At 38.3% G+C, this 16,180-nt stretch overlaps 1 protein-coding gene across 2 annotated transcripts in view; it reads right to left on the reverse strand.

Annotated features, from left to right (window-relative positions):
• ASXL2 (ASXL transcriptional regulator 2) overlaps positions 1-16,180 on the reverse strand; it is a 136,688-nt gene that overhangs the window by 55,381 nt on the left and 65,127 nt on the right. The gene's annotated exons all lie outside the window — the stretch shown is intronic.

Consider the following 16,180-nt stretch of genomic DNA (forward strand, 5'->3'; position numbering starts at 1 on the left):
TTTTAGGTATATAATAAATTATCTGTTGAAAATATACATATATCATTTTCCTTTCTAATTGTAATCAATTTCATTTTCCTATAGCAATATAAATGGAAATGTGTGGCATCCTTAAATTAAAAAAAAAAAAAAAAACAACTCACAATATCTGAGGGATAAGGCAACTTATTCACACATTTCTGTATCTCCCTTTTCAGTTCTCTGCTGGTACTACTCAATAACCCAAAGAAGCCTACTGGAAGAGGCTGCTAGATATCTTGGGTATCTAAAGATAAGAGTTCTCTGTGGGAGAGAGCAGGACCACTGTCTTTTGGTACTGTGAAGGTGCTGAGGGTCAAAAACTGAAAAGATGGGGACATCCCTGGTGGCGCAGTGGTTAAGAATCCGCCTGCCAATGCAGGGTACACTGGTTCGAGCCCTGGTCCAGGAAGATCCCACATACCGCGGAGCAACTAAGCCCGTGCGCCACAACTACTGAGCCTGCGCTCTAGAGCCCACGAGCCACAACTACTGAGCCTGTGTACCACAACTACTGAAGCCCACGCACCTAGAGCCCGTGCTCCACACTCGCCGCAGCTAGAAAAGGCCCGTTAATAGCAGCGAAGACCCAACGCAGCCATAAATAAATAAATAAGTAAATAAATTAATTAATTAAATAAATAAAATAAACTGAAAAGATGAAGGACAACGAAGAAAATAAAGGAAAACCTTTTGTTAAAGAAAATGATGAGGAGACTTCTCTGGTGGCACAGTGGTTAAGACTCCATGCTCCCAATGCAGGGGGCCTGGGTTTGATCCCTGGTCAGGGAACTAGATCCCACATGCATGTCGTAACTAAGAGTTTGCATGCCACAACTAAGGAGCCCGTGAGCCACAACTAAGGAGCTTGCCTGACGCAACTAAGACCCAGGCCAATCAAATAAGTAAATAAATAAAATATTAAAAAAAAAAAAAAAGAGGGACTTCCCTGGTGGCGCAGTGGTTAAGAATCTGCCTGCCAATGCAGGGGACACGGGTTCGAGCCCTGGTCCAGGAAGATCCCACATGCCGTGGAGCAACTAAGCCCGTGTGCCACAACTACTGAGCCTACACTCTAGAGCCCACAAGCCACAACTACTGAAGCCTGTTTGCCTAAAGCCCGTGCTCTGCAACAAGAAAAGCCACCACAATGAGAAGCCTGCACCCCACAACGAAGAGTATGCCCCTCTCGCCACAATTAGAGAGAGCCCACACACAGCAACAAAGACCCAACGGAGGAAAAATAAATAAATTAATTAATTAAAAAGAAAAAGAAGGGCTTCCCTGGTGGCGCAGTGGTTGGGAGTCCGCCTGCCGACGCAGGGGACACGGGTTCGTGCCCCGGTCCGGGAGGATCCCACGTGTCGCGGAGCGGCTTGACCAGTGGGCCATGGCCGCTGGGCCTGCGCGTCCAGAGCCTGTGCTCCACGACGGGAGAGGCCACGGCAGTGAGAGGCCCGCGTATCGCAAAAAAAAAAAAAAGAAAAAGAAAAAGAAAAACACTGAGTATCTCCAGGCTGAGTTTCAGTTATGTTTATCTAATTTAGATATTTCCATGTTAAAAATACACATAATGCAATTCTAGTCAAAACTCCCAAGTTTGTATCAAACATATAAAAATTGCCAAGAAATTTCTGGGAAATAAATGATGAGAGACTTGCTTAAGAAGATATTAAAATGTACTCTAAGCACATTATTAGAATATTAGTGAATAATGAATTACTGAATTGAATAATTATTGAATAATAATTAAATTAGAGTTTTATTGAAGCAATGTGTTTCTGGGACAGGATAAACAGGCAAATGTTCACTCTTACAGACTGCTGGTGGAACAAAATAGAAAATATAGAAACAGATCACAATAAATGTAAAAGGTACTATTTCTGTGCAGCAGGAAGAAGACTGAGTTATGACATGGTCACCTGTGGTGAGAATCTTTCTCTTCCCCTGAGCAGTATGAGAAAATAATACCTAAGACTTTCAGTCATATGACCATGAGGGGAGTATCTGGAGTTTGGGTGGAACAACACAAAGGAGAGAGAAAGGAAGGGCTAGGTAAGGATTATAGAGGAAAATTCAACACCCAAAAAGGCAGAGCTGAGCAAAGAGGAAAACAGCAACATTCTTTTTTTTAGCAATATTAGTTATGCCACTGTATCCAGCCTTGCCTTAAGCCAGTCCCACCTTTGGAATTTTGTTGAGGTTTTAAGTCACAAACAACCGAGAGAGTCCTAAATAAAATAGTTTATTTAATAATTAATTAAATAATTATTTAATTCTCACAGCTTATATAAAAACATATTCCAAGTGGCTTAAAGGCCAAAATATAAAAAGTAGAAGGAAAACAGTATAACCTACAGGATAGAGCAACCTTTCTACATAAAAGAGAAAAAAAACCAAACCACAAAAGAAAACCTTAATAACTAAATAAAAATTTCTGTACAGGAAAAAAAATCGTCAACAAAACTATACAAAGCATACTTAAAAGAGCTTTCTAGGAAAATACAAACAACCAATTAGAAAAAAATGGATAAAGGATATGAAAATGCAATATAAATGGCCAACAGAATACATGAAAAGCTTCCCAAACTTTGCAGTGGCTAAAGGAAAACAAATGAAACCGATACACCACTGGTCAGACTCGTAAAAATCAAATATCTTCAGGTCTTTGTTAGCAGTACTGCACTAAGGTCAGTTTCCTGGTTTTGATATTGTATTGTAGTTATATAAGACATTACCACTGGAGGAAGCGGGGTGAGGTATCCATGGGACTATTTTTGTAATTTCCCATGAGCTTATAATTACTTTTTAAAAATGAATTGATAAAATCCATTGCAGGTAAGGTTATGGGGAAATGAGCACTCCTATATAGACTGTTGGTGGGACTGAAAACTGCTACCCCACCCCCCAATTTCTCAATTCTGCCTTAAGAAAGTAACACGCAAATATCCACTAAAATAAAAAATATTAGGAAAAAAAAAATATTAGGGGCCACTGATGCAACATTCCCACTTCAATCTATCCTACAAAAATAAGGCCACAAAGACTTATGGACATCTATGCAAGGATTAACTCCAGCATTGTTAAAAGCGTCAAAACACTAAAAATGACCTCAAAGTCAGTAACAGGATGGTTCACCATATGTTAGTAAGGTAACCAACAGGATATGAATCAATAACAGCAACATTAACAGCAAAAGGAGTGCTAAATTCCAGGAAGCATTCTGGTTAGCCCTCACAACAATCCTTTGACGTAAGCAAAATTATGACACCATTTTTACAAATGAACAAATGAATGTATTGAGGTGTTAAGTAAGCTGTTCAAGATCACACAGTGATTAGTCAATGGTGAAGCCAAGATTCCAGTAAGAAGAAAGAAAAGAGAAGCAGAACAGGAAAGAGACTGTTTAAAAAGAACATATAATCAAGTGAAAAGAAAACATGCTATAATCTGTAGTTCAATAACCTATCTGGGTAAAGCTTTGCCCCAATTTTTGGTATTCAATTTCAATATTAAGTACCAACTCTGTTTAGTACTGTTTACTAAGTACACAATAAACTAGGGTCTGTGGGGCCAAGGAGGAAAGCTTTCTTAGTTCAAAGTCTAATGGGAAAGACAGACAAGGGAATAAACTGCCACAAGCACCTGTAACCAGTGCTACCAATACAGACCTAAGTCCACAATCCCTGACCCCAAACACTTAAGGCCAAATGTTTCAGACATAAAAATCTGTTTGGATTTTAGAAAGGCAACATGATATGCCATATACTATGTAATATCACCAGAGATTAGGGGCAGCAATCCCATAACCAAACACAGTGAAACACATGAATATTCACACTAAGTGGGAGAAACAAAGACTACATATAGTTTCATGTCAGTTTCAAGAGAAGGTGTTGTTGACAAATGAGGTTTGTTACCAAAAGACTAAAAAACTTTTTCAAGCATTTTGGATTTTGGAATTATAGAATCGAGAACACAGGTTTGTATATATAAAGTACTTTAGGTCAGAGAGAAAGAAACAATCTCTTCTAGGGCTTAGTACCTAGAACCAAAAACAAAACCAAACAAACAAAAAGCCAAAAAAAAACAAACAAAAAAATCCCAACTCAATCAAACCAAAACAAAAAAAAAACTCCTTACAGTAAAACCCATAAAAATGAAAGCAAATGGCACACATGTACATCTGGTGAAAAGATGTGGTAACAGAGATACAGACACCATCATATTTTCCTTGCAAATCCAATGTAATTTTCCTTTGAAGGAAATAAAGTTTCAAAAAAACTCACAAGATACACAGAACACTATACTGTTTAAAACAATAATATAGATTTGATTTCAAGAAAACATAAAAAACCAGAGAATCCTTGCAGACTTTATTTTTATTAATAATGAAGCAATGGCAGAGAAGTAAAATAGGCTACACTGCCCATGATGGCAGGAATATACCTTCAAGGGAAGTAACTCCAGAATGATATAATTAAATAAAAATAACTGAATAACTTGAAGGAATAGGCATCACCTTCATGAGTGATAAAACACTGGTACTAAGGAGATCATACTGACATAAAGTCAAGTAAATATAATATGGGCTTAAGTCCTGACAGCTGTAGCAGCTGAAACAAGAACACCTCAAAATATTACATAACTATCATGAGATAATTTAGCTTTTAATTTTTTTGTCCATGCTCAGGAGACTGGCGTTGGGGCAGGGGTTGGGGGCGGCTCTCAAGGAAAGGAACAAATGCAGTGCTGTAATTTTATGCTGATCTACCCCACGAAGGAAACATACATAAGGCCCAAGAACAAAAGTAACTTCAGTCATGCTGTCAACAGCCTTATTTAATTCTCTCTGCAGTAAAAGTGGTTCCTTAGCAGTAGCCAGCAGGGCTGAAAAGACCTGAGGCCTATAATCACACTGCTCAGAGGAAACAACATAGTAACTCATGAAAAGAGACATCACTGTGTGGCCAAAAGAGCCAGATTTATGTATTCATACCAATGTGAATTTATATCTGAGTGTGGCCATGGGCAAGTCACTGTAAACACCCTTAATTTTCTCATCTGTGAAACTGAGGAAATACCATCTAATCTGTAATTTGTGCAGAATCTCAATTCATATATAAAGTGTATGCCACAGAGAAGTGATTCAGTAACTGTGGTAGTTACCTTAACAACTTGCTCCCCCATTCCAGTTTCATAACGTTCCAGTGTTCCCTACCTATCTCAAGTGACAGTAACTTCTCTCACTCCCATCAATTCTCCACTCTGAAGCCAGAGTGACCTTTTAAAAACAAGCATGGGACACTTCCCTGGTGGTGCAGTGGTTAAGAATCTGCCTGCCAATGCAGGGGACACAGGTTCGATCCCTGGTCTGGGAAGATTCCACATGCCGCAGAGCAATTAAGCCCGTGAGCCACAACTACTGAGGCCTGTGCACTCTAGGGCCCACGTGCCATAACTACTGAAGCCCATGAACCCTAGAGAGCACATGCCGCAACTACTGAGCCCACGCACTCTAGGGCCCGCGTGCTGCAACTACTGAGCCCGCGCACCTAGAGCCTGTGCTCCACAACAAGAGAAGCCACTGCAATGAGAAGCCCGCGCACAGCAATGAAGAGTAGCCCCCGCTCGCCGCAACTAGAGAAAGCCCGCGCACAGCAACCAACCCAGACAAAAGAAAAAATAATAATAATAAGTAAATAAAAACAAGTATGATCGTGCCGCCTCTGCCCAGCTTAAAATTCATCCATGATATCACAATGTTCTTAGAATGAAGTCCAGAATTATCAAAGTGACCTGACCCGCCTCCCCCATCTCCACTCTGGCATGCTCTATCTAGCCTTCTTTCCATTTTGTAACTTACAATTCTCCTGACTTCTTGGCCTTTGTACTAATTAATGCTTCTGCTTGTAATGATAACCCTCACCTTTTCTCCTAGCAAGCTCCAATTAATTCACTCTTCAGATTTCAGCCTCAATGTACCCTGTTTAAGGAAGCCATGCCAATGTTATATAGAATCCAACACTTTTCCTAAATACATATCATTTATAACTACATATATTGTAAGGAAAAAGTTTTAATTTAACATGTGACTCCATTGTGGGCCAGCCAGATTCAACAGCATGTGATTTCACTGAAGCTCTGGGAAGCAGATTCTCTCTTCTCTTCTACATGCAAACCCGAAAGCATATAGGCTCCAGGACCTACAAACAATTCTGCAACTATGATGGATGAGCCTGATGAAAATGGAACAAAAATGAAGGAAGCAGAGCTGAGAAACTGATCAAACTGCCAGAGCACCTGGATCAAGTTCTGCCAGGTTTTCTTCACTTACATCACACAATTAATTTCTTTTGATGTTTAAGCCAGTTTACATTGCATTTCCTGTTATTTACAACAGAAAATACCTTAACTGACAAAGCATCTAGGTCAAAAGCATTCATATTGACAGAGATATGAAAAGGATGCAGAAGTGTAGGATATTCAAAGGTGACAACTCTCTCCTACCAATGAGAAAATATGTTTATGAATACACAGGGTATACTGAATAAGAAGAGGCAAAGTGCTACTAAACCTGTACAGACGAACTCAAGTACCCAAGATACTCAGAAATATTTATCTTAACTTTTTTCTAAATCTTAAACTTCAAGGACAAAGAAAGAATCAAGCTGAGACCTAGGCATGAAAAGCAAAAGTGGCAGAATGAATTACTGTTTTTAATTCATCATTCACTCCCTGTATCATGCCACCTTACAGTAAAGAAAATATATTTATTTCCCTGCCCCACTGATGTTGGGCTTGGCCATAAGACTTGATCAATGAAATGATAACAGAAATGACAGAAACAGCAGCTAACATGTGCTTGCATAGTCTGACTTACTCCTGACTGCCACAAGAGCAGGCCACTGATTCCAGGAGAACAGAGAACCCACAGCCTAGAGCCAAGCCTAGGCAACAATAACTGAGCCCCAGCTCCTCTAAAGACATGAAGTAGAAAAGGAACTATTCATTGTTATAAACCACTGAAATTAAGACTTATGCAGCAAAAACTGACTGATAAGCCCTGTATAATGCAAGGAACATCTGCGTTCTTAGCAATACTCAATACCGGACAGTAAAAAATTTATATCCAGCCAAGATGTCATTCAAACAAAGAAGCAACAGAAAGATATTAAGCCCATGAGAACTCAGGGAAAAGACCACCCATAAACTTAAATCTAGCCAACAAAGAAATAAAAAAATTCAGGAATGGAGAAATGTTTAGAGAAAAAAAAGTAAACAGCTGCAATTATAGTGATATAAGAGAAATGCAAATGCTTTCTATTTTTTTCAACTTTCATTTTAAAAATGACAACGCACCTTCAGAACTTTTCTATTTTCTTTTCCCTCAACTTCAGAGATTATTTAGGAATTAATATCCTAAATGAAGTATATTTATAATCTTCAGTGAAAAAATTAGCAATTTTCTTAGTTTCTTCAATTAAATGCAATAAACAGTGGTTAGTCCTGGCTAGTGAATTTCAGGATACTTTTCTAGTGTACATTTTCTTCATTACTGATTGACCTTTTTTTGGTCATCAGGAATCATTTTTACAAAAATATTAAACAGTCCAAAATATATGAATAAATTACTAAAACAATATAACTTCTGAAACAGAGTAAGGCTCTTTTTCAAAATCACTTCCTTTTCACAGGGCATGCTATTTAAAACAAAACAAAAATTAGAACAGCAGGTAAGGGGGCAGGGAGACTATATATAGACTGAAGTGCAAGACTTCCAAAGAGAAAAGACACAATGAAGAGCAAGGTATTTGTTGACCAAGTATTTTGTACAAGAAGAGACACACTCAAAAAGAGAGTCAGTCACAGATGCCCACAAATGCAAAGAATAGGGATATCTATCTATAACATTTAAAGATCAAGAGACAAGCCAAAGATGAAGGGATTGGGAGGATTCAGTGGTTTTAGAATGAGTATGTTTAGATTGTATCACCAAAACTTGTAATCATTTCAATTATAGGGTAATGATTGTTAGGGGGAAAATCAGCTATTCCCTTGAAGAACATCAATATAAATGCAATCATGACATTTTGATAATAACGCGAAAAGTTTGTTACATCAAAGTATATTTTCAAATAGAATTACAAAGGCTTTGCAAACCTATGACAGAACAGCTTACATGTTAAAATTTACCTTTAACCTAAAGTATGTTTGATAAATGATTCATTATACTACAAATCTGTTTATGCACCTATGCTAAAGACTTCTCTTAATGCTGTTTGTGTAGGGATTAAACTGTTACTTTCTACTTAAGCAATAAAATAAATGAATATAGTAGAAAATAATAACCCACAGAATAAGAGAGGAATCTATGAGTTCATACTAATATAAATAAATGAACAAATCAATGAATGGGGGAAAATTCTTTGCATGTAATTCCAACTAACAAAGAAGAAATGATGGAATTAGAAAAATCACCATATGTGGCCACCACACTGCAGGCAAGTATTATCAGTGGAAGTTGTGGTGGACATACTCTAAAATGACCCCCAATTATCATCACTTCCTGGTATATCCTGTGTAATCCCCTCCCCTTAATGCAGGTGAAACCTGTGACTTGCTTCTAACCAATACAGAATACAGCAGAGCAGGCAGAACAGTGACTACGTTACGAGAAAGACTGCAGTATCCTTGCAAAGTGACTCTGACTCTCCCTTGCTGGCTTTAAGGAAGTATACAGGTTGGGGAGGCCCAAGTGGCAAAGAACCCATGGCAGCCTCTAGCCAACAGCCAGCTAGGAACTGAATCACCCCATTTTGATAAACCCCAAGGATCTGAAACCTGCCAACAACCACCTGGCTTAGAAGTGGTTCCTTCTCCAATTAAGCCTTCAGATAAGAACCAACATCTTGGCTGCAGCCTTGCAGAGAACCCAGTAAAACCATGTGCCCAGACTGCTGACACACAGAAACTGAGATAATAAATGTGTGTTGTTTCAAGCTCCTAAATCTATGATAATGTTGTTAAGCAGCAACAGATAACTAACAATGAGATGCTAAAACCAGTGGGCAAAGATACAATGAGAAACAAGATATTTACAGTCTCAAAGTATCTCCCTCCACACACAAGATGTTAATTACAAAGGGGGAAAAATTATATCTTTATAGTGGAGAACCTTGGCAGACATCACATAAAATAAGGGACTGGCGTAATCAACACCAATAATGGCATAAACTGAAACCACACACTTTTTGATATGATGTAGTGAAAATGACATATCATTTCTGTGACATTCCTGCCAAAAATGTACAACCTGAATCTAATCATGAGTAAACATCAGACATATCCAAACTGAAGGACAGTCTACAAGATAGCTGGTCTGAACTCTTCAAAAATATCAAGCTCATGGAAGACAAAGACTAAAAGAATGTTCCCACATTAAAGGAGACTGTAAAGATAACATGAAAACTAAATGTAAATGCAATGTGTGATCCTGGATTGGGACATCAGTGGAAGAATTATCAAATTTAAATAAAGCCTGTTGATTAGAAAGTAATATTATATTAATATCCTGATTTTGATAGTTACACTGTGGTTATGTAAAAGAATATACTTGCCTTTAGAAAGTATACTCAAGTGTTTAAATGTGAATGGGGCAGCATGTCTACAATTCTCAGACATTTCAGTAACACAAACTAGACAGATAGATAAACTATATAAAATGTTAACATTTGTGGAATCTAGGTAAAGTTATATAAAAATTCTTTGTACTGCTTTTGCAACTTTTAAGTCTAAAATTAATAACCCAAATGAATAAATAAAAAGCTAAAAATATGCAATATGGACCAATGAAAAAGTATGAAGTGCTAGTAAGTGCTACAACATGGATTAACCTCAAAAGACCACATATTATATGATTCCATTTATATGAGATGTCCAGAAATGGGCAATCTACAGAGACAGAAAGTAGATTAGAGGCTGGCAGTGGGAACTAGTATTAACTGTACACACGTATGAAAAATCTTACTGGGGATTACAGTGTTAGTTGCACAACTCAGTAAATTTACTAAAAATCACTGAACTGTACAGTTAAGATGGGTGAAATTTATAGTATGTACTTTACATCTCAATAAAGTTTTTTAAAAAAGATGATGTGGAAAAGAAGCGAACTTGGTTTCTCATTCATTGAACATTTACAGAATAGCTACCGTGTAACTGCACGGGGATAAGTGCTGGTGATATAAAAAAAAAAAGGTGGAAGTTTCCGTACGCACACGTTCTTACATTTTAATGTAAAAATAAATGAACTGGGGGCTTCCCTGGTGGCGCAGTGGTTGGGAGTCCGCCTGCCGATGCAGGGGACACGGGTTCGTGCCCCGGTCCAGGAGGATCCCACATGCCGCGGAGTGGCTGGGCCCGTGGGCCATGGCCACTGAGCCTGCGCTCCACAACGGGAGAGGCCACAGCAGTGAGAGGCACACGTACCGCAAAAAAAAAAAAAAAAAAAAAAAAAAAAAAAGAACTGGGACTGAGCGCAGCCAAACGATATGACTTTATTTCCTAGTGTGTGCGTGTGCGTACACACACACTGTATTATCATTTAATTTATGATTAATTAACATTTCCCTCCCACCAGAAAGATGAGGCAAGTTGGTACAGATTTTAAATGTTCAGTAATGTAAAAATTTTAGCCACAAATGCAAATTTGCTATCAATTCAGGAACTGAACAAAATCAGAAACTTAGGTTTAGAACTTACTAAAGATATCTTCTAAAAATTAACTGATAACCTTTCCCATAACTAATCACGCCAAATTTCTCCACTGAAAGTCTGGACATTTTCACTATTGTTTTCTTTCATTTTTAGTTTCTTTCTGGAGCTTGAGGATACAAGTAAAACTGTAAGTGAAGTCTGCAAAAGGGTTCATAAACATACAAAGCCCATCAACTCTCAGTAAAAATCTTTAGCATTCTTTATCTTGTCTATAGCTCTCCTAATTCCATAGGTCCTTCTGGCACTCTTAAAGAATTTACTCACTTGTTATACCAATTCTGTATCATCACATTGTAAGCAGAAATTTTTTAAAATTCACACTCACATTCTTCTACAATCTTCTATCACTGCTTAGATTTTAAATTTAACAGGGCAAGATAAACATTTACTACCTTCTACAAAAATTTAAAGAAGTACTTCTGCTCATCCCCTCTACCTTAGGCAAATGTCTTATTATTTCCTACTAATACAATACAGTGGTTGTTTCTCCCACATTAGATAAAAATGTACCCTACTCAAATTACAACAAAATCCAACAACTTTATTGTGGTAAAATATAGACAACATAAAATTTACCATCTCAACCACTTCTAAGTGTACAGCTCACTTTCACTTAAGTACATTCACACTGTTACACAACCAAGCACCAGAACTCTTCTTACCTTGCAAAACTGAAACTCTACACCCATTAAATAACTCCCCATTTCCCCCCTACACCAGCCCCTGGCAACCACCCTCTACTTTCTGTCTCTATAAATATGACTTATACTTGAGGTCTCTCATGTTAAGTGAAATCATACAATACTTGTCCTCTTGTGTCTGCATTATTTCACTTAGTATAATGTCCTGAAGTTCATGCATGTTGTAGAATATGTTAGAATTTCCTTCTTTTTAAAGGCTGAAAAATATTCCACTGAATGTATATGCCACACTTTGTTTATCCATTCATCTGTCAATAAACATTTGGGTTGCTTCCATCTTTTGCCTACTGTGAATAATGCTGCTATGAACACTGGTGTAAAATTATCTATTCAAGTCCTTGCTTTTTATTCTTTTGTGTGTATACCCAGAAGTGGAATTACTGGGTTGAATAAAATCCTACAACATTTTTTTTTTTTTTTTTTATTGTGGTACACGGGCCTCTCACTGTTGTGGCCTCTCCCATTGCGGAGCACAGGCTCCAGAGCGCAGGCTCAGTGGCCATGGCTCACGGGCCTAGCCGCTCCGCGGCATGTGGGATCTTCCCGGACCAGGGCACGAACCCGTGTCCCCTGCATCGGCAGGCCGACTCTCAACCACTGCGCCACCAGGGAAGCCCCAAATCCTACAACTTTTAATCATTCTTTACCTTACTCTCACTTTACATAACCATCTCTCAGGTGCAAATACCTACAGACAAGAATCAGATAAAATCCACAGGTTGACAAGGAGCTTCCTAGGTCATCTAGTCCATTTACCTAAAGATGCTTATATATCCCCTCCTAAAACGTCATAAACAGGTTAATCATCCAGTCTTTTGCACAAGCATATAATGTGATGGAGAATCACTATGTCCTCAAGCATTTCCAAATATTCATAAATTCTGCCTTAAGTTAAGCCAAATACATCTTCCATTTTTTAGCTCTGATTTTATGATGTAAATCAGTGGTTATCATGGTGGAAAAATTTAGGAGGATCTTTTCCTTCCTCTCTGTGATTTTCTCTACTGTCTAAATTTGCTAAAATGACCTTGTAATAAACTATCTTTGTAAGTGGGGGAAACAAATTTAACATTATTTCTTCACTAATCCATATGACAGCCCTTCAAGTACTTTAAGACTCTTCATGAAACCCTGAAGTCTTTTTCAGATTTTTGGTCTCTCTTCTCCTCACTGGCATCTCCTCCCCTGCAATCAAGCTAAAAAAATTTAATATAAAAAACTTTTACAATCCATCCTCAAAATTCACCAATGTCTTCCAACATTTATTATCCCCAGTTCAAGCCTTTGATAAAGAGCTTTAAGGGACATCGTCAGCCTAATTTATTTAATCCTAGACATACTACACTTTGCAATAGATAACCCTGCCTTATCTTGACTTTAATCCCAATCTCTTGTTCATTTTTCTGCACTGCTTCCTACAGAACAGCCTTGTCAAAACTAAGACATAATCAGCTTCCCTATCCCTGACTCAACTATTATACACTCTGTCCTTCGAAGTTCAATCCCCTGAATTTCAGTAGGATTAAATAATGGACTCAGACTTTCAAGGTTAAAAGAAATGCAGAATTATCTAGTTCCCCAAACAGATGCTTGACTAAACCCTATTTCAGGTCAATATTAAATGTAAAAATAAACTTATAAGAATCTTTCACTCATGTGATATACGTGTATCTACCCACACACACAGTAATCATTATCCACACACTAGCTAAAACAAATCAGCACCACATAACTTTAAAATCAACAGCTGATTTGTGGCATGCTTACCTGACAGAGTGCACAAAACAAAACTGAACTCAACAGCACCCTTATGATGGAAAATAGTAAGTTTAGAAATCATTAAATTAATAGTCTTGGTAGGCTTTAAATTCACTGAAAATTTTTGTATTCTTACAAACGCTTTCATTAAAATCTTTTGCTTGCCTTCCCTTGGTCATACTACCTGCAATTCTTCCAATGAGAAGTTCATTTGGGTTAACGACTAACCTACTTTTTAAAAAGAAATAACATAAATGTAGTTTTTAAATTTAAAGAGTAGCATCCGACTTATCTATCCTTTAGTGAATTAGTTTCTTCACACTGTTTTCCTCCCCAAACATGCCATGAAACAAACAGAAATAAACCCACTGGAGAAAGGGTAAAAGGGTACGCAGGAAAACTTTCAAACAGGCATTCTGGGAGAAGGAGGCCCAGTTGGGACCACAAAATGAGAAGTATGGAGTAACAGAGTAGTGAAAGGGCACGAAACAAGTAAGAGTAATCTAGGAATAGCATGGAGAGGGAGGTCATAGAAACAAAAAAAGATTCTTCAGAAACTGTGCTCTCTATCCTTTTAATACTTCACTATAAATCTTCATTCTCTTCACCTTCCTATTATTGTCTTTTTTTTCCCACTACTGTTTTTTAAAAAGCATGGCTTTTCCACTACCAGTAAGAAATGAGCAAAACCACTTCAAAAGGGGGGGGGGGAAGAGTCCAGTGTTTCCATGACTTATTTTAAAGCAAATACATGGAACATCAAGTACTTGACTCCTATCTTATTTAGTCCATGGCCACTTCCACTATTCGTCCACTACAGCATGTTGCTTTTCAGTCTGATGAGAAAGAGGTAAGAAAAGGTAGACGTTAAGACAAACACAGTGCTCGTCACTCTAACTACTGCATATAAAGGAATACCAACTGCTTTTACTTCAGCTCATCAGGATGCTAACATCTCTTAACTGGTGGAGCCAAGTTCCTAAACAGCCATACATCTCTGAACTAAAGATATACAGAGGGTTTTACACGTGAGGACATATTATTTGAGGTAAAAGAATTAGTGAGGAAAACAGGAACTGAAAATAAAATACTTATCAGTATAAGTTATAGAAATAGTCCTGAAAGAAATGAGCTAGGGAAAGAATAAAATTTAACAAATTTGATTAGGTACATCAAAAAATAAGAATTTGTTTAATTTTCTATCTCTGTTCTATTTGGTATTCTTGTTCATTTAGCAATGTAGTTTATACACCTAAATAGCCAAAGCTATTGACTACAATTATTTTCTGCTTTTGAACAAGAGCTGTCGGTCTTGACATAGCCATTTATGTCGAGATTCAGAGTTTTGAAGTAGTTGATTGATGAATTTTACCAATTCTTGGCATTTTCCAACTCACAGAAGTAACTTAGTTACAGTAAAGCTCTCATAATTAAATGGCTTTGACTGCGAGTCTCTTCCCTCAATCCTCAAAAATAAAGACTAAAATAGGAAGGGCAGGGCTTCCCTGGTGGCGCAGTGGTTGAGAGTCCACCCGCCGATGCAGGGGACACGGGTTCGTGCCCTGGTCCGGGAGGATCCCACATGCCGCAGAGCGGCTGGGCCCGTGGGCCACGGCTGCTGAGCCTGCGCGTCCAGAGCCTGTGCTCCGCAACGGGAGAGGCCACAACAGTGAGAGGCCCGCGTACCACAAAATAAATAAATATAAAAAAAAATAATAAAATAAAATAAAATAGGAAGGGCAAGGTGGCACCAGCGAGTGGGATCAAACCACAAGAAGCAGACCAGCCCAGGAAGCCTCTCTGTCCCTACAAGCTGGAGACTTCCTTTTCCCTACACCTAGAGCCATCAGGCAGCCTGTTCTGTGGAAACTCCTCCCACTCCTTCAGAAAGATGCAGCAGAGATCACTAAGAGACTCTGTGTCACCAAATAAAACAAGAAGACCAAAATAGCACAGCAAAGGCTTTGAAAATTAAATTAAGTTGAAAATTAAATAAAACTTCTAGATTGGCTCAATAGTGGAATGGAGAGGACAGAGTCAATGACCTTAACGACAGATCAATAAAATTTACCTGATGTGAACAACAGAGAAAAATAAAACTGAAAAAAATTTAACAGAACCTCAGGGAGTTGTGGGATAATAACAAAAGATTCAAAGTTTACATCATCAGAGTCTCAGAAGGAAAGGAGAAAGAGTATTCAAAGAACTAAGGGCTGAAAAACTCTTACTTGGTGAAAAATAAACCTACATATGCAGGAAACTCAGTGAATCTAAATAAGATAAACTCAAAATAGTCCAACACCAAGACATATCGCAATTACGGACATCCCTGGTGGGCCAGTGGTTAAGAATTTGCCTGCCAATGCAGGGGACACAGGTTCGAGCCCTGGTCCAGGAGGATCCCACATGCCACAGAGCAACTAAGCCCATGCGCCACAACTACTGAGCCCACGTGCTGCAACTACTGAAGCCTGCGTGCCTAGAGCCCGTGCTCCGCAAGAAGAGAAGCCACCGCAATGAGAAGCCCACGCACCACAACAAAGAGTAGCCCCTGCTCACGGCAACTAGAGAAAGCCTGTGCACAGCAATGAAGACTCAACACAGACAAAAATAAAAATAAAATAAATAAATAAATTTATTTTTAAAAAACCCAACGAGTTCTTACAATTGCTTGTGGCTTAAGTTTTTCTGCTGTACTCTTATCTTCTACAGTAAGCAATGTAGTGGACATCTGTTGTTTCTGCCTGGTCAATATATATTCTCTCTTCCTCTGGAAAGAATGTACAATCTTGCTTTGGAGAACTATGCCTTACCCCACTGGAAACAGTCTTTGTAGGACTGTCCATCAAAGATGCCTCACCATCCCTGGACATTAGGCCAGCCAAGTTCACTCTTCTTTGAATTTTTAACCTTGAGCAGAGTAGACA

Source organism: Phocoena sinus, chromosome 13, assembly GCF_008692025.1.
Source record: "Phocoena sinus isolate mPhoSin1 chromosome 13, mPhoSin1.pri, whole genome shotgun sequence".
Taxonomy (NCBI): Eukaryota; Metazoa; Chordata; class Mammalia; order Artiodactyla; family Phocoenidae; genus Phocoena; species Phocoena sinus.